Below are 18,855 nucleotides of genomic sequence, written 5' to 3' on the forward strand. Positions count from 1 at the left end.
GGGAAAAAAATTAGAGTATTTATTGAGGGTAAAGTTGAAAGAAAAAATTAAAGTTGTATTAAAAATGCAAATGACATTCATTTTAAAACGATTTTTTTTCATAAGTGACACTCGTTTATGAACGGAGGGAGTATTATGTTTTTCCAACTTTTTGCCTACACTTTTTCAAAGTATCTTCTTCTAAAGTAGTAACGTGTTGTTTTTTTGCACATTTCATGCTGGTTTTGATGCATTTCATGTAGACACTTGTCATTTTTTAATCCCTTTAGACATATGGACACCTTTTTATGCTTTAAAAGAGGTTTGTTATGCGACATTTGAACAATTATTTTGTTGACAACTTATGAGATAGTCATAAATTTATAAAGAAAAAAAGATATTAACACAAACATTAAAGCAATATGAAGATAAAGTAAAATAAAACATAATGTGAGTATAAAAAAAAATTATCACAAAAGTTATCATAAAATGGTTTGTACAAATATCACTTATCTTGTTAATATATTTTGTTTTGTCCACTTTGAAAAGAAAAAAAAAAGAGCTAATAACTAAGAAAAATATTTCATTAACACTCATCCACTTGATTGACAACTTGGAAGTAACATAAAGAATGAGATGTGATAGATCTATCATGTTGGTGACGCGATGAAAAGAGATATAGAAATAAAAGAAAGCCTTGAATTTAAGTATTTTTATCTATATAAAAAAGGAATAAATTATTTTGAGCTGATTTTTATCTTATAACTTATCATTCATTTAAACTATTCTAATCAAAATTTCATCTTTTGTGTGAAATTATTTAAACATTTAGTTAAATAAGTATGTTAAATTCTATTATAATAGAAATGATTTCATTACAATATTAAGAACAATGTAACTTAAATATTTATTTGATAGTAGTATATTGAAAAAAATATAATCAAATATAATAAAATAAGCATACAATTATACACAATATAAAAAGCAGAAATGTGAACACATTAGTGCCCATCTTGATACTAGTAAAAATAATGCATTATAACCAAATACAATAAAATAGATGTACAATTACTCTTCATGATTACTACTTTTTCCTTAAGATTTAATTAACGTGTCAGTGTAAAATTAGGTTGTCGAACCCTTCCTTCTCACTCCTCGTCTCCGATTGAGCTTTCTTTTCTCTTCACTTCTTGATGTCGTTATCCCCTTGATCCAAACCCTTCCTTTTCAAGATGTAGACGCGGTGGTGGGTGGCACGATAATTGGCGTTTCGCCATACGCACCACTACGACACCAACTCTTCTGGTGGATGCGTTGGTGGTTCGTACGTGGGGGTTTGATCTCGTTCTGTGAGTCATTCTTGTCTCCTCATATTCAGATTTTGTGGCGATCTTTATTTGTTTTCGGTGGAGAATCGTAGCGATTTTTATTGTTTACGGTTGATGGTTGTTGTTCGTTTCCGGTGGCCGATGCAGCGCAGGTGGCTCATAGTGGGTGAGTTACGGGTCTGTGTCACTTATACTGGGTTTCCAGATCCATGTGTTTCCTACAGTGTTTGTAACGGTATGTTCCTTGCAGCGTTCTTACAAGCCTATGATGCTTCCTAACCTTCTCCGGTTGTCCTTTTGGTCGTCATTGACTTTAAGGTCTGCCAAGGGTTGCATAGTGGTGTTGTTATGTTGGTTGTTGGTGATTTGTCTTCAGATAAAATTTATATTTATTTATACGTTATATACAATTGAGTCGCTCTTTGTGATTCTATTCCATTGTAATTTCTCCTAATACAATTTATTTTCCCAAAATTAAAGAAAATAATTTGCTCTATTTAGAAGTTATCATATAAGTTTATAAGATAATTCACAATAAATTTAAGTTGTATTTCGTTGTTATGATAACTATCTTACCACTTTTTGGTTACCCAAAAGAGAAATTGGCTGACCCATTCTTGTATTTTGACAAGTGCAGATGCAGTTCGATCAAAAATTGATTCAAATATGGGACTTCATAAGGAAAGAGTGTGAGTGTTTTTTTTTTTTAAGATTACAGAAAGTAGAAGGACTCCCATGTTGAGTGGATATCCTCATGAAAGATGACTCATTCTTTTCGTAACAAATAACTTAAGATGTGAAAGAAGAAATAGGTGCAAAATCAAAGAACAGCGAGGCAACAAGAGCTAAAACATCATTGTGGGTAATACATAAGAAGGTAAGGGTCTCAATTTCAATGGATATTTACAAACAGTATTAGGAGTGAAAATGTGACATCTAGTTATTAGTATTTCTTATTTCGTTTAAATTTCATTATTTAACTGGTTTTGTAGCTAGAAGCTTCTAGTGGTATGAGTTGTGAATTTTGATTTAAATTTCTTGTCCTAGGTAACAAGTAATGAATTTTATGCATGCATCTTATGTATTTAAAGTCTTGATGGACAATGAAATAGTGAGATAATTTATTGAAATCATATCATCCTCTCATTTACTCTCATTATCATTGTTATGTTATAGTTGTTTTTCCAATGAGCTTCTGTCTTTAACTATTTCTCCAGACAAAAGTAAGGTATTACTAGATTCTAATCCCTATTATCCAAATCCGTGCTACAGGAAGGAAAAATATGCATCTTTTCCACCACCACCATGAAACAAGGAATTGCTCTCTTAAAGCGACCTAATAGTTATGACGTGTTCTAAGAACCGGGACTACTCGAGGAAAAATTTAAGTATGGTACCACTATGTTAGGAGGTAAATGCAACCAATAAGTATGTAATAGTTGTCGAAGGGAATGCATTACGAGTACATGTTAAGTTTACCATGTGATTCAATTTTATGAAGTAGTGGGAAGTACAAGATTGTTCCATTTAGTCGGAACATGTGAATTCATAAGAACAACTCCGGAAATTGAGAACCATGTGGCAGAGAGAGTGTGACATTCATTAGTCTCAACGGATTATGTCTATGGCCAGCTGATAAATCAGAGTGGCGCAATGGAGATTGATCGGTAAGGATTGAGTAAGAAGTTTGAAGCATCAAGTTCAAAATAATGAAACTCGGATAGTCGATAGAAGGCGTGGTAAGAATTTAATGGATGTGTCCTTACCTAAGTCAAGAGATGTTGGAATCACCTCTAGTATGGCAATCAGGTTGCTTAGTTAGTAATGTCGAGTACGCGCAAGAATCGTCAGTCGGTTAAGAAAGGATTATGTACTAAGACAAGAGGAATGCATGTAAGATTCAGAAGATTCTTTCTTGCGACTCAGGGTGACGACCTAGACATCAAGTGTAGCAACCAGTATCCGAATAAGGAGGTACTACTCAGGAAGAGTTAATAACACTCGAGCCTTATCTGGATATGAAGTTTTGAATACTCAAGTTCAGTGTTCTTGGAGCAAGGGAAGGAGATGTCGACATGTGGGTCAAGGATTCTACATGATTTAGGTTATGCGGTAATGTGTGTTTGAGATATACATATAAGTTAAAGAGGAATATAGAAGGACCCATCTTGAAGTTAGGAGTTTTACTACAACGGAAGACGCGATTCTTAAGTTATGTACGATGAGATTTATACCCTCTTATGCCATGCTTGTTAAGTGATAACGATACTCGCTATAATATTGTCGAATCCTGATTTTTATGGCCCTTAGAGTTAAGATATGCATTAGGGGACTTGGGATTGAAATTTATGTTAAAACACGATTTTTGCATCTCTGAAATTGATGAAACACGCCATAAGTGAGTAAACTCACTTAAGGCGTGCAAAATTTAGAGCCAACTCGTCATTGGCGAGCTTGGGGCGAGTTGCTCAACTTTTTCAAAATGTATTGACTCGTCCCGTGGTTCTGTAGTACTGTCACGGGCTCAGTTTCATAGTGTTTCTTTAAAATTAATTACCTCTTCATTCCAAGGACCCATGTGCTAATACTTAAAGTTTTCTCGAAAGAAAAATATCGGACAAGTATTGTTATCAGTAAACAAGGCATGACACTCGAGAGTATGGAGATGTATAAGTTGTTTCCGGATAGTGGGCTAAACCTTGTCGAATGCTTTTGGGAGTTACCATTTTAAGGTGAATCACTCAAGTATTAGATCCGAATTGTAAAGTTAAAGTTGACAACGTCAATATAGTGTTCACTAAGCGATCGTACAAAATATTCAGAATTTCGATAAGGTATTCAAGTGCAAGAGGTCTAAGTCAGAAATTTTGGGAATGTGTGAATTAAGAGACTTGTTAATAACTATCAGATGTGTTGGCGTGTTTGATTTAGTTTTCTCCATGACAAGTTTGTATAAGTACCCAGAAATTCATATTTATGTTGGGATTTTTGGAGAATTTCCTAAGACTATCTCAAGATTTTTCATCGTTATGAGATTGTGCCCAAGTTGTGTGGACCTATTCGTACACCCGAAGTATCAATTCAACAAACCATCAGTAGGCAAATATGGTTGTGACAAGGATATGTTGAGTATGTACATGGACAACAAGATGCTTCAACAGCAAGTAAACACTGCAGGGCAAACTTGAGATACATCAGAACCCCAATAGAAAGGCAAATCCTGAGTGCTTCAATTATTACAAGGATAGTGGTGCAATTAGTTACTGTTAAGCGGGTAGGCTACGGACCCGAGGCGACTAGTTGAGATTGAGCAAGGATAAGTTTCGACCACAACATTTTAAGATAATTCCAAGTTTTGAGAAGATTTCAAGGATTGAAAGGATCGTATCCGATAATATGCGGATTAAATCAGGCTTTATTGCATGTTTTCGGTGAAAGAAGTATACTTCAAACCCTTTTGATCGTGTATGATCGGACATCATGTAACTGAAACTAGAGATGGCATGTATTAGTCACAGTGATTGGTAAGTGATCTCTAAATTTCGAGGACGAAATTTCTCTAAGGGGGGTAGAGTGTAATATCCCATTCGTCAGCAATAGGAGTTATACCAATTGGACGTGTCAGAGGTGAGTGTTCAAGAAATTCATTTACGACGAGAAATGTTTTATGATGTAGTGTTAGTTAAGTACAGGTTCAGTTATCAGTATCAGATTAAACACGATTAAGACGAAGGGCATTCTGGTATTTGCATCAAGGGGGTATATAAGGGTGTTTGGAGTTAAAATCTTCATAACTTCATGTTGTTTTCTCTCTAGGTTTTAAGATTTGGGATTCTCTCTTCCTTCTCTCTAAAAGTGGCGACCCCTCCCCCAATCTTCTTCCCTCAAGATTCCATAGTTCATACAATGGTGAATCAAGCATGGATATTATTGACTTAACAAGCAAGAAACAATTAGAAGAATGGATTGAAGCTTTGGGGTTTGGTTTGGTGAGCTAAGAGCCATGAATGCAAGTTGATTCAAGAGCTAAGGTTTGATTGGAATGCAAGGAATGCATGTTGCTAAGAATCATGTTAAGGTGAGTTCTATAGATAGATTTCCTACCTATGGGTTTATGTAGTCTTGAGTGAGAAATATGGAAAATAACTAGGTCTTACACTAGAAGGATCTTAATACCCAAAGCAATTCTTGTTGCTCATATGTTAAAATTGTCATGCATGATGTATTTTAATGGTTATGTAAGTTGCTAGGCATGTAGTGTGCGTTGCAGGATCAAGATTTGATGAATTTGGGGTTAAAATGCAAAATCTGCATTACAAACCCGAAGAAACTCACTATTAGCGGAATTTTTCGCTAATAGCAAAATTCTTCCAGAGCACACACGCCATTGGCAAGTTGGGTCTGACCTCCCAACTTTCCAATTGGCTTGTTGGCTCGTCCTGTGGCCTGTAGTGCCGTCCGAGGCTTTTTCTCGCAATGTTTTCCAACCTAAAAACCTCTAAACATCATCAAATCAATGCACATTACATCGAACGATTCTTGAAATGAAAATCATGGACAATCTTAACATATATGACAAGAATGGCCCAAGAGAGTTTAAGTATGTTTATGTACGGGTAGCGATAAACCTAAGGATGGGAAGATTATAGAGCCTCGATGTAGATCGTCAAGAACTAGTATGTTAGTATGAAACCTTAGTATGTTAGGCCATGTATTGATAAGTATAAGCAAGTGATGATTCACCGTTAAACGAGTAGATTTCGGACTCGTGGTGATCATTCAAGTAAGTTAGGTATAAGCTCTTCATGTATGAACAAGACTATAAATAACATGTAGGTGTCGTGTCTCTTGCGATCCACGCCAAGGGGGATTTCAAGAGGTTCACGTTAGGGGGACGGGATACGCTCTGCAAGGTAGGCCCACATAGCTCTAAGAGGAGTCCGATGTACCTTATCTAGGAATTCATCGGTTAAGTAAGGGATTGTACTCGGGGTTACTCGACCCGATACACCTCGTAAAATGAACCAAGATAATGTTGTTTGTTACACGCTAACCTCTAACGTAATGAATGACTATGAATACGATATGATGTGATTATGATATGTTATGAGACATGTGTAAGTTTATATACAAGGACAAGATATAATGTCGATGATCTTAGTACCTCCCCGATCGACCAGTTCAAGACCATGTTATGAATGACTCTTGTTTAGGTCTTGATGCGTCTATCGTATCTTGACGTAGCGGTCTTAGGTTCCCTTGAACGCCATAACATGTATGATATAAGACAAGACTTGTAAGTTAAGATACAAAGAGCCTTATGACGATACTAGTATCCACGATCGTTTAGGTGAGCATGTTTCACACACGTAAAATCAACCGAATGGTTGTATTGTAGACACATGGTAACCTTAGGTTTTCCCCGAGGTTACCTATAGCCTAGGATTAGGTAGAACTCACTGAGACATTATGTCTCATCCCAATCCTATTTTGTTTCAGATAAGGGTCGGCCTTAAGATTTTTGGTGCCCTGGATGAAACTATAAATTGTGCCCTTTTAATTATTCAAATATTTTTCTTCTTGCATTTTTTGTTGCAAAATATTCATTTATAATCGAAGTTATCTAAAAATATTTTTTCAATAGAATTAATCAAAGCGAATTAAAGATATATATACATATACATAGTACAAACTATTAAATAAAAATAATAATTTTGGTGCCCCTAAAACAGTGGACAAAATCTTGGTAACCAGAAAAATTCTCCCAGCATTTTAACATGCGCACCGGTCTTGGACCCCAGTTCTCCTCATCAATGGACAGCTAAATAGGACAATGATCTGATAACCTACGTGACAAAGCCAACTGAAAACAATTTGGCCACGTCAAACACCATCTCTCCGATAACAGAAAACGGTCAATACGACTCATAGACTTTCCATCTCCCCGAAACCAAGTAAAATTATGACCCCTAAGAGGTAAATCCACAAAGACAAGATCTTCAATGAATTGGTTGAAAAAACTGCACCCTGCTTGAGAACTAGAGTTTCCAGCACTTTTGCGTTCTTCGACACTCCGGACCGCATTAAAGTCACCACACACACAAACCTTATGATCAGAAATATTCGACAACCGAGAGGAAATATTATGCCAAAGGTTTTGTTGACAAAGAGTATCACACGGAGCATAAACATTCAACACTGTAAACTCCTCACCAGTTTTCACAAAGCGACCTTTGATCCCTAAAACATGCTCAAACTGTAAAGACGCCCAAACCTCCACCTCCGAACAATCCCAAAGTGTAACCAAACCTCCCGATGCACCCGTCGATGGTAAAAACGAGTAATCAATATTAGGCTCATTCCATAAAGACTTACACACCACCCTATCGAAGACAGACAACTTTGTTTCTTGTATACACAAAATGAATGGTTTTTTCTCCTACACCAAATGACCCACCTCCCTTCTTTTTTCAAACCCACCTAAACCCCTGACATTCCAAGAAATAATCTTCATCACAACCACAACACACCACCCCCCCCCCCCCCCTCACACCGGCCTCGCGGCCTAACCCTCTTTCCCAACTCCCTCTGTTTTTTTCCTTCCCTTCCCTGACAACACCTTAAATCTATTATTTTTATCACCGTCATAATGCAACCCCACCAACTTCCCAATCCCCCGAACATCATCTGACAACGACTTATCATTACCGTGAAGCACCAACCAATTTGTCCAATCATTGCTAACCGACGCTTGTGAATCACTTTGAGAAGAACATTCTTTGTCAGTTGCCTTTTTCTTCGAAATTTTTGAATTCTTTAAACGTCTCAGATGAGACTTCCGTAGTGCACGAAGAACCTGTTTACGCTCACCTTCCGACAATCTTGCAATACGTTTCAAATTACGAGCACAATGACGAATGTGTCCACCACCTTTCTTCCTTGAATCTCTTTGCACACCAGATTGGGATGCTTTATGACATTTAGATTCAGATGGTTTTACATCACTAACAGAAACACGTTTTTGCCTATCTAACCAATCCATACTCCAAGGGCCAGCAGAAGCTGAATGAGCATTACCTGGAGGACAAGATGAAGCACGTGTTGCTGATCTCCCGTCACCATGAAAAATATGACGAGAATGGCACCCTCCAGCAACAATAATATTCGGTGTAGCCTCATGTTCAGCTGACTGTAGTTTCTGTCCAACACCCTGGTCATTCCTCATACCTGAACCATCGCTCCTAATTGCACCAATCAGAGACTTTGTGGACTGCACCACCAAGGAAGGCTCAGGCACTTCATTATTTTCTGATTGCACCTGATTCAAATTACCATGTTCAGCTGGTTGTTGATTCTGTCCAGCAGCCGAACCTATCCTCCTGCCTATACCTTCGCTAAATATTGCACCAGAAATAGAGTTATTAGACTGCTCCTCCAAGGAAGGCGCAACATTATGATCTGGTTGCACTTGGCTTGAACTCCCCACATTAGCACATGATGATAGCCGTGCTGCATTCACCATATCTTCCCTCTGCCATTCCTCAGATAAGTGGTGTAAAAGGGCATTAACATCCCCATCAGCTGCCTCCTCTTCTTGAATATCTTCTTGATGGGATACATCATCAGTTTGCACCTCTTCCAATTCACTTAAACAAGCATCCTCCCCTAGTGCAAACCCCCACTCCTCAACAATTGTAAAATCAAGTACATCACCTTCCACCATAACCTTGGCGCCCGTGTTAATAATTTTCAAGGATGACATAGAAATTAACACACGTGCGTAGTCAAACCGCTCTTTGTTCAAAGTAAAATCGTCCAACTTCAACAGTCGACCAATATCATAAACACATAATTTGAAAAATTCTAAATTCCACACATGCAATGGTACTCCATAAATCCGCACCCAAACACCTCTATCTCGGACAATCACATCTTTCTTCCAATTAACAACATTAGAGAAAAAAGTATGAAAAAATCAGCAGCTTCTGAAAGTAAACTACGAACATCTCCCTCATCTTCCCTACGAAGAAGTACCTTATCAGCTCCCATAGGAATAATTGACAACTTATCAAAGCCAGCATCAAAAATTCGATGTTGAATAACAGGAATATCTTCTCCATTTAAAACAGTAGCCACCACTCCCTTACGAGCCCAAAGAACATCTTGTTCCGATGGTGTATACTTCGGTACAAGCTTCTTTCCTTCTTTCACCACCTCTGCTACCTCCTTAACTCTCCCTCCTTTATAAGTCTCCAATGCTTCACCCAATCCCTCCCCACGTACCACTTGCGCATAACCACCATCTTTCCTCTTCTCTCCGTCATTAACAGTCTTACTTTTTTCTCCCTCAATACCCTTCCGACTCTCTAACTCTCCTTTTTCTCCCTCAATATATTTTCCTCCCTCTCCAAGATCCTTATCTCCACCATGTTTGTTTCCAAACCTATCAAAACTAGCCACCTTCGCCACTACCCTCCAGTCACCAAACCACACATTATTAATCGCCTGTAACAGCTTATCGACATCTTTCACATTCCCATATCTCACAAAACCGAACACCCCACCATTGACATTCTGTTTCCTTGCCAAATAAACGTCTTTCATAACACCACACACCTCAAACCCTTGCCTCAAAGTAATATAAGATATATCATGCGGTACGTTTGTGAAATAAAAAGAGAGAAAGTTTGGAGTAACCGTTTTAGGCTGATCTTGGCGAGCTGATACCTTGATATGTGAATGTGAACGTGAACTGTGCACTGGCTGCTTCTGCTGACCGCGACCTGTATCAAGACGTGAGAGTGCAATACGCTGCTTCCTAGTCGCATTCTGGTCCTGTTGGTATGGCAATGGATGTCGCGGTTCCAGAACATGACTATCTGCATAAGTAAGGCCATCTCGATCCTTAACCCTAGTTGGTCTATTGTACCGGACAACAATCCTTCCATCATTCAAAATCTCCTGATTACCTAGGTCAAAATCCTCCTCTGTATCATACCATGTTGACGAGTGAAATTGAGCCCTAACCCTAGACTGTCTCTGACGACGAACCCTTGACCTTCCGTGACGCTGATCTTCCCGAAGCCTATCCCGTTGCCTGGCCACCTGTTCCTGCGCTTTCCCTTTTCGCGATCTCACATCAGACCAGTAACCCCCATCCCCCCCATATGGTGGCACCCTGCTTGGCCCCCTTCCCCCCTATAGTACCTTACTTCCGGTGAAGGTGAATACCGACGCGGTTGTTCCCGGTGATGATGGGAATAACCACCACGCTCTCTCACCAGACCACACTCTCTCACTCTCTCTCTAGACATTTATTCTAAGTCCTTTTGTATAAGAGAACTTCCCACTTATAATCTAAAGTAGGACTCTTAACAAATCCTTAGTTTATAATCATTATTCACATTTTTTTAAATTAATGAGATGCTTTTTACAAATGATAAAATCGTGATGACTCAATAATTCGTCAAAAATCTATTTTTCTAGCAGTAGTGATATTGTACATATATTTGATGACTACTTTGTTTTTTTTTCTTCCCTCTTTTTATTGGTTAAAATCAATGGACAGAGAAAAAAGAAGAGAGAGGAAAGGAACATCATGTGAGTATATGAGTTCCAAAGTTGTCATAAAATGGATGCACATATATAATATATCTTTTTCTAGACTTTTTTTTGATAAAATCTTTTTCTAGACTTGACGTGGAATCATTGGTGCATCGGATAGAGGTCGAACCTACGTCATGCTTGAGGACATACAAACTCTTTAGCTCTTAACCTCAATTGGGGGAAACTCTCCAAAATACCAAAAAGTCTCACATTATTTGAGGATCGAGATTGAGTGTAATTCATAAACAACACCCAATGTCGCTAACGATACACAAAAAGTTCTTACATTATTTGAGAATCAAGATTAAATGTAGTTTATAAATAACATTCAAAGTCTTCAACCCAACAAAACTCCTTTAAAGATAGACAAAACAATGAATGTTCACGAAAGGATTGAGGTGGTTAATATATCGGAAATGCAATGTTGTCGACTTGAACTCTGAAGAAAAGGGTATACATATACAAGAGAAATGTTAGGAACACTCTCTTTCTAACACTCTCTCTAACACCCACTCTCCTATTAGGTGAAACACATGTGAGTACCACACTTTGGAAATGGATCCCATATAAAGTTGTGAGACCCACATGTATTTCACCCAATAGGAGAGTGGGTGTTAGAGAGAGTGTTCCTAGCATTTCTAACATATACAAATATCTCGAGTATTATGTTTTTCACACGCCGAAACTTTCACCATAACTTTTTCACTTGTAAGCAATTATATATATATATATATATATATATATATATATATATATATATATATGATATGATGGTTCAAATATAAAGAGGGTAGACAATCTTTGCTTTTTCAAATGATGGTTTTCTATTGGAATGCTTACATGGGAATTAAATCCACATTGATATAGCGGATTGGAGTACCATAAATGCTCATATTTTAATAAAGTTGACTTATAAAAATATGCACATGTAGTTAAAGAGTGATTGAGAAGGTATTAGTTTAACTCTTACCGTCAATGTGACAATCTCTTTGATAAATATTTCATTAAATATCATATGATATTTGACATGTCTACTCAAGCCGGTCACCTTCTACAATTCAACTCAATTAAACTATTTTGTAGTAAAAAAACGTATTTCTTATAAACATAAATATTAATAATTAATTTTTTTTGACAAAATAAATATTAATAATTAATTATTAGGTTAATATATTATCCTCTAATTTCTTTGACCCTTGGCTCAAATTAACTCAGTTATAAAAAATAAAAATAAAAACAAATATTATCAATGAGCCCCAATAGGAATGACTTTAATAATAATATTACCTAATCACCTAGATGATTTCAGATGCTACATCACAAGTTAAGATTACAAAGATGGTGTAACTTTATCAAGACTAACTATTAATAAATTCTTTAAAATATGAAGTTTTATTTTTTATTTTTGAGAGAGTTTAAAATATGAAGCTGACACTATCAAAAGTACAAAGTATTTTAGCTGCATTTTTTTAATGAATTAATTTTAGTTGCATGAAATTATATAAAAGTACGGACTTTGATGATTCATCTGAAAAACATAAATCATAAATTTGATGAAACAAATAGCTTGGCCCCTCTACCTGCTGTTACTAGGCAGATGGCAGCAGAATTACAGGGATTATTTTTGAGTACAACTGTGTCTTCTTCTCCTTCTTTGGGATTCCCTTTATTCATCATACAAAATAATGTTAGTTAACCTTGAAAATTTTACCCCATTTAAGCACTTCAAGACAAAGTATGATATGGGAATCATAACTTTTTTTTTACTTAGTTTAAGGTTAGTTATTCTAGAGGCTATTGTGAGTAACCAAAGTAATTAGGGGGTTCCAATGTTCTATATTATATGTATGTGGGTGTTGTGCCTAATATAACAAAAGATAAGCATTTTTTTTTAACAAACAATTGATTAGCAAAATAAACCATAACTAACTTCTATTTTTAATAACTGTATATTTAGTTTTCCTAGAAAAAAAAACAGTTGTATATGTAGTTAATATACATATAGTACACACTTGCGTAGACAACTAGAGGGTTATTAAGTAATTTTATTTAACATACAAACAGCTGGTGCGCTCCTAATGCCACACTGATAAAGACACTTTTAATTGCATGTTTGGTCCCTTATGTTTATTTTAGTTTTCAAGTTGGTCCCTTACGTTTTGAAAGTTTCAAGTTGGTCCCTTATGTTTATTTTAGTTTTCAAGTTGGTCCCTTACGTTTTGAAAGTTTCAAGTTAGTCCCTTATGTTTATTTTAGTTTTCAAGTTGGTCCCTTATGTTTATTTTAGTTTTCAAGTTGGTCCCTTATGTTTTGGACCGACTTGAAAACTAAAATAAACATAAGGGACCAACTTGAAAACTAAAATAAACATAAGGGACTAACTTGAAACTTTCAAAACGTAAGGGACCAACTTGAAAATTTTTAAAACGTAAGGGACCAACTTGAAACTTTCAAAACGTAAGGGACCAACTTGAAAACTAAAATAAACATAAGGGACCAAACATGCAATTAAGCCTAATATCTTCAAGTCTTCAGCTCCTTAGATAGAGAAAAATCTTACAAATATTGGAGAGGTGTCAGTGCATTACGTTGAGTCCTTGAGAAGCTTGATCATATACGTAGGAATATTTCTTGATTTTGGTAATGTCATTGAAAGGACATTTATAATTCCTTAATAAGTTCAAAAGGAATTATCCGTTTCATTCGAATTGTCATTGAAGTTCTTTGTCTGTTTTTGCACGTGGTCAGAAGAGAACAAACTATACTATCTGAGACTGATAGCGACCTCTTCAGAAGATGACAAAACTAATTTGAGTCTTACATGCTAACATGGCCTCCATAGTCTGAGTCCTTCATAAGCTACACTTATTCAAAGTCCATGTCTTTAGATTCTGACCCTTCAGAAGCTACACTTCTTTTGAGTCTGCTGTCCTTCAGATTCCAGTCCAAAACTTCAACATCACTTCAAATTCCAAATGCTCTTGTATATATTCTTTCAGTACCAAAACTGAATTTAATACATTGAATGTTAGTCTATGGTCCTGCACATTTGAACATACATTAGCATATCATGTTGTTCTTTTAATGCTTTGTACAAAACTAATTTTTGTTCAACAACATAAACATCAATATTTTCATAAGCATCAGATTCCTCTTCTTCATCATTGTCTGAATCAAATGGAGATGCACCGGGGGTGTCACTCTGATACCATGTCAGTAATCAAACATGAATTCAATGAAATTGTTAAATTAAAAATTTCAAAGCTTAAATGTAGTTATTATTCCCTATTTTTATTAAAATTGTGAGTTCTTGTAATAACAATATTGTAATCAAACATTCAATTTTTGTGGAAGTCCTTGATATAGAAGTTTTCTATCAAGAAGAGTGGATGTATTCCGAAGCTAGGACGAAAGGGAGAAACCACTATAAATCTCGGTGTCGTTTCTCTTTCCTTTCCTATTTTATTTTGTTTAATTTGAGTATATGATTGTTTGATGATTGTTTATAATTGATTTGAATGTGATCAAGTCTCAATTCTTCAACATATACCTTGTGTTCATTAGGTATAGCTCCTTTTATTGTTCTTAGGTTTGGTTTGAGAATCGTCTTGTTTTGTATTTTGTGTGAGAATTATAATCATTGATTGTATTAAGATTTAGCAGTTGAATCTCTCAATTCAATAGTAAATCTTATTGTGTATTACTTTGTCTTAATCTCTTTGTCATTGTTATCGTTTTGAGCATAAATCCAACTAGTCAAATTGTTTTCAAACTCGCTTTCGCTAAAAACTCGATAAAATTTTTAAAACGTTGTTCACCCCCCGCCCCCGCTCTAGCACATATTCAATCTTCCTATGTAGACAAACATGGAGTTTTGGCTTGGCCCCCTCCATTGTATCACTCTTTTATCTAATATATTTTGGGTAGGTTAGCTTCTTCTTCCTCCCTTTTTACCTAAAAAACAAAAAGAAAGCACTCTTTGGTCTCAGAAACCAGTCATAGACAAGACAAGGTGTGTTCGTTTGTTTTTTCAAAATCCATTATCTAGAGATAGTTAATCCATTATCTAGAGATATATCTAGAGATAGTTTTAACTGTGTCAATAGCCTCTTTCACACTAGATACCTTCAACAAAAAAAAAAAAAAACTCTTCAACACTAGATGATTTGTAAGAAAAAATTGATTCATGTTGTGCCCTCATATTGATTACAACATTGTGTGGCATAGCATCATCATTATTTCCTTGTATATCTTCTTATTGAGGAGGTAGAAGCAAAAACTCACCAAAAAGGTAAATAAATATGGAGGAAGTACCGTAGTCCTCTATAATATTATTTGTAAGAATAAACTATATTTTAAAAGTTATTTAGGAAAAATGGATAGTTTTAATCCTCGAAATAGTCCATATAAAAGGTAAACAGGGACTTAAGAGTGAATTTTTTTTAGGGACTAAATTTGAAAGCTCTTTATTTTGTAGAGACTAAATACATATTTAACCGTAAATTTTAATATTTTAATTTTTGTTAGTATAATATATTACATTAATCTATTGTTTGTTTTTTTTTACAAATAATATATTGTTTATTGATTTTATGTTTTTCGAAACAATATTATTCTTTAGATTTAATCTATATTCTACTACGTCATATATTTTAAGCAAAATCAATACTTTTCATTCTGTAATATTAATTTCTAGTATATTTTATCTTCTATCTTCTATGAAACCTAATTCTTTCGTCCTTGTGTAATATTAATAAAATATTAGAATATTAGAATTATATTTTAGACATTCAAAATCTTATCCAAATAAAACCGTATTTAATTGAACTAGATCGAATCTCGTGGGATTTTTGTTTTGGACCAGATTCCTTAAAACAGATCCAAATTGCACTTCAAACATCCCTTGTTCACATATTTTGATGAATGCTACACTGATGAACAAATAAAATGAGTGCACATAACTCATATGCTACACTGATGAACAAATATGATGAATGCTACACTGATGAACAAATAAAATGAGTGCACATAACTCATATGCTACACTGATGAACAAATAAAATGAGTGCACATAACTCATAAATGTTTTTTTTGGTGGTGGCTGGTTTTTTTTGGTGGTGGTTGGGATTCGAACTCCAGACCTTGCATATATTATGCATTGTCCATACCAATTGAGCTAAGCTCACGAGGACAACTCATAAATGTTTGATAGTAATGATAGTCTGTATTTACAATAATAAATTAATATTTTCCTCCCAAAATAAAAGATTAAATTAAGATATTCTTTAGAAATCTCGATATATACAAGATCGTTACAAATTTGAGTAAGAAACGGTCTAGGTAAATATTAAAAGTCGTGGTATCTTGAAATGAACAAATATAGTATTTATTTTTTTTTTGGTTCAAAACAAATATAGTAGTTATTAAACTCTTGGGATTTTATAATTTTTTTTTGGATATCACATAATCATACTTCTATTTATATTATATCGTTTTCTTTTTGACAAGAATAGTATTTTTTTTTTTTTTTGGTTCAAAACAAATATAGTAGCTATTAAACTCTTGGGATTTTATAATTTTTTTTTTTGGATATCACATAATCATACTTCTTTTTTTTTTGAAAGGACATTATCATACTTCTATTTATATTATATCGTTTTCTTTTTGACAAGAATTTATATTTATATTATATCCTAGAAAAGATAATTACTAAAAGTTGTCACCATTTTTGTCAAAAAAAAAAAAAAAAGTTGGCACCATTTCATGGCAACTTCTATTTATTCTAACGGACACAACTTTTCAACTTAAAATATATAACCGTTTCAAGACTAAAATTTAGCCTATAAATAATATCCATTACCAACCCAAAGTCACACATTTGGGAACTCTACACAATCTTTTTATGTCCTTCCTTTTCTTTTATCAGTGTCGTATCCATTATCAGTGTTTGTGTATCGTAAAAAGCACCGTATGATAAACATATTTATGCATAATTTATATTTCTTTGTGTATTTGTTATTGTATCTGGTACCAATGTTTGTGTTTGATCTTCACAGTTTCAGATTATGGAGTAATTTCTAATGAGCATCAATATACTATACTTGGAGCATACAACATTGAGTGGTAGAAAGGTAGATATTTAAGTTCCTTGACCAACTAATTTAAGATTCAAATTTTTATGTGTGCATATAAAAAAATATTTATGTTTAGAAATGCAAATATTTTAACTGAATTTTTGTTATTTCAAATAATTAGTCTTTGCATTTGTACACGAGAAAACATTGTTTAGCCCAGGAAAAAACATATGTTGGATGATCATTTCCTTGTCATAAATAATTTGATTTTTGTTTTTGTCAAGTAGACTTTTCGCTAGAAATTTACCTCTTAAGGTGAATAAGTGGGTGTCCGGAGTTAAAAACCCCGCCCTTGTATAATTTTTGAAGAAGGCAAACTCTCCCACTAAATTTGTCTCAATAACCCTACATATATTATACAATGTCCCTACCTACTAAACTAAACCCAAGGGGTCTTAAATAATTTGATTTAATTCCTACAATAATTAATAATCATTATAAAAGTGTAAAGTAATAATTAAAAATTAATTATTGAATATTAATTTCAGTTATCAACAACTTAAATGAATGTCAGTTATATCACATAATTATTCTTCGCAGTTATACACGGGAATACTTTCGTTTACCTAGAAAAAGAAAGCCCTTTGAAAGATTATTTATTTGTAATAAATAATTAATAATCATTATAAATCTTGTAAACAAAATAAAATAAGCAATTAAGAAATAAATATTAATTCCAGTCATAAAATATTAACAAACAAATATATCATTTGACTAATAATGAGATACTAATAATTAATATGATACTATTGTTTAATAGTGAATCAAAAGATAAAGATTTAATATTCATAAATATAATATAAAATAATATCTTTCAGAGTTAATAAAAAAAAATTAAAGATGTAATATGCATAAAAGTATTTTAATACAATTTTCCTTAGTGAATAGAAAACTTAGTATCAATGGGCTTAATTAATAGAATATTATTTAGGCTTAGTTGCACTTTTGGTCCTCGCATTTGAAACAACTCACGAAATTGGTCCTGGCTTTTACAAATCGAACAAAGCTATCCCTATTCTATCATGTTTTTTGCAATTTTCATCCTAACACACATTTTCCCTTCCCAAAACGATGATGTGTCTAATTTTTTAGTGATGTGGCCAAAATAACTCCTATGTGGCAATTCCCACATGGAAAATGTCATTAGACACATCATCGTTTTTGGAAATGAAAATGTGGGTTAGGACGAAAATTGCAAAAAACACCATAGTATAGTGATAGCTTTGCTCGATTTGAAAAAGCAGGACCAATTTCATGACTTGGTTAAAATGCGAAGATCAAAAGTACAATTATGCATATTATTTAATAGTTCCCCTGAAAAAAAGTATTATTTAATAGTTAATCAAACGATAAAGATTTGATTATCATATATATAATATAATATAATTATATTATAACTAGAAAATAGTATGCATTTGATGAAACATTAATTGTTTACTTTAAAAAATTGAAGTTTTTATTAATTATTAAGTAATGATATATTATTTTATATTTATTATGATTAAATAATAAATAAGATTTTTTTGAGAGAAAAATTTGAAGTGTTGAAAGATAGTCAATTTTTTTTATAGGATTTATAATAATAGTTATATTATATAAATGATAATCAAATATTTATCTTTTGATTAATTATTAAATAATATTTTTTTTGGGGGAGCTATTAAATAATTTTCTATTAATTAAGTCAAATGCTACGAAATTTTATATGCACTAAGGAAAATTATATTATATCATATTTATGAATATTACATCTTTCTCTTTTGATTAACACATAATGATGTTATATTCTACATTATAGTTATGAATAA

The 18,855-nt window shown here is 33.9% G+C and overlaps 1 long non-coding RNA gene across 4 annotated transcripts; it reads left to right on the forward strand.

Moving 5' to 3' along the window:
• The first annotated feature begins 1,111 nt into the window (after window positions 1-1,111).
• LOC146916529 (uncharacterized) lies at window positions 1,112-6,999 on the forward strand. Of its 4 annotated transcripts, none has more exons than XR_015015112.1 (3): window positions 1,112-1,625; window positions 1,945-2,184; window positions 2,580-6,999. It is a non-coding gene; the product is annotated as an uncharacterized LOC146916529 (long non-coding RNA). The 4 variants fall into 4 exon arrangements; XR_015015111.1 differs by having other exon boundaries at window positions 1,112-1,542; window positions 2,580-6,892; XR_015015110.1 differs by lacking the exon at window positions 2,580-6,999 and having other exon boundaries at window positions 1,945-2,437.
• The last annotated feature ends 11,856 nt before the right edge of the window (window positions 7,000-18,855 follow it).

This window comes from Medicago sativa, chromosome 6 (assembly GCF_051527215.1).
Source record: "Medicago sativa cultivar Bolivia chromosome 6, Bolivia_mono, whole genome shotgun sequence".
NCBI classification, from domain to species: domain Eukaryota; kingdom Viridiplantae; phylum Streptophyta; class Magnoliopsida; order Fabales; family Fabaceae; genus Medicago; species Medicago sativa.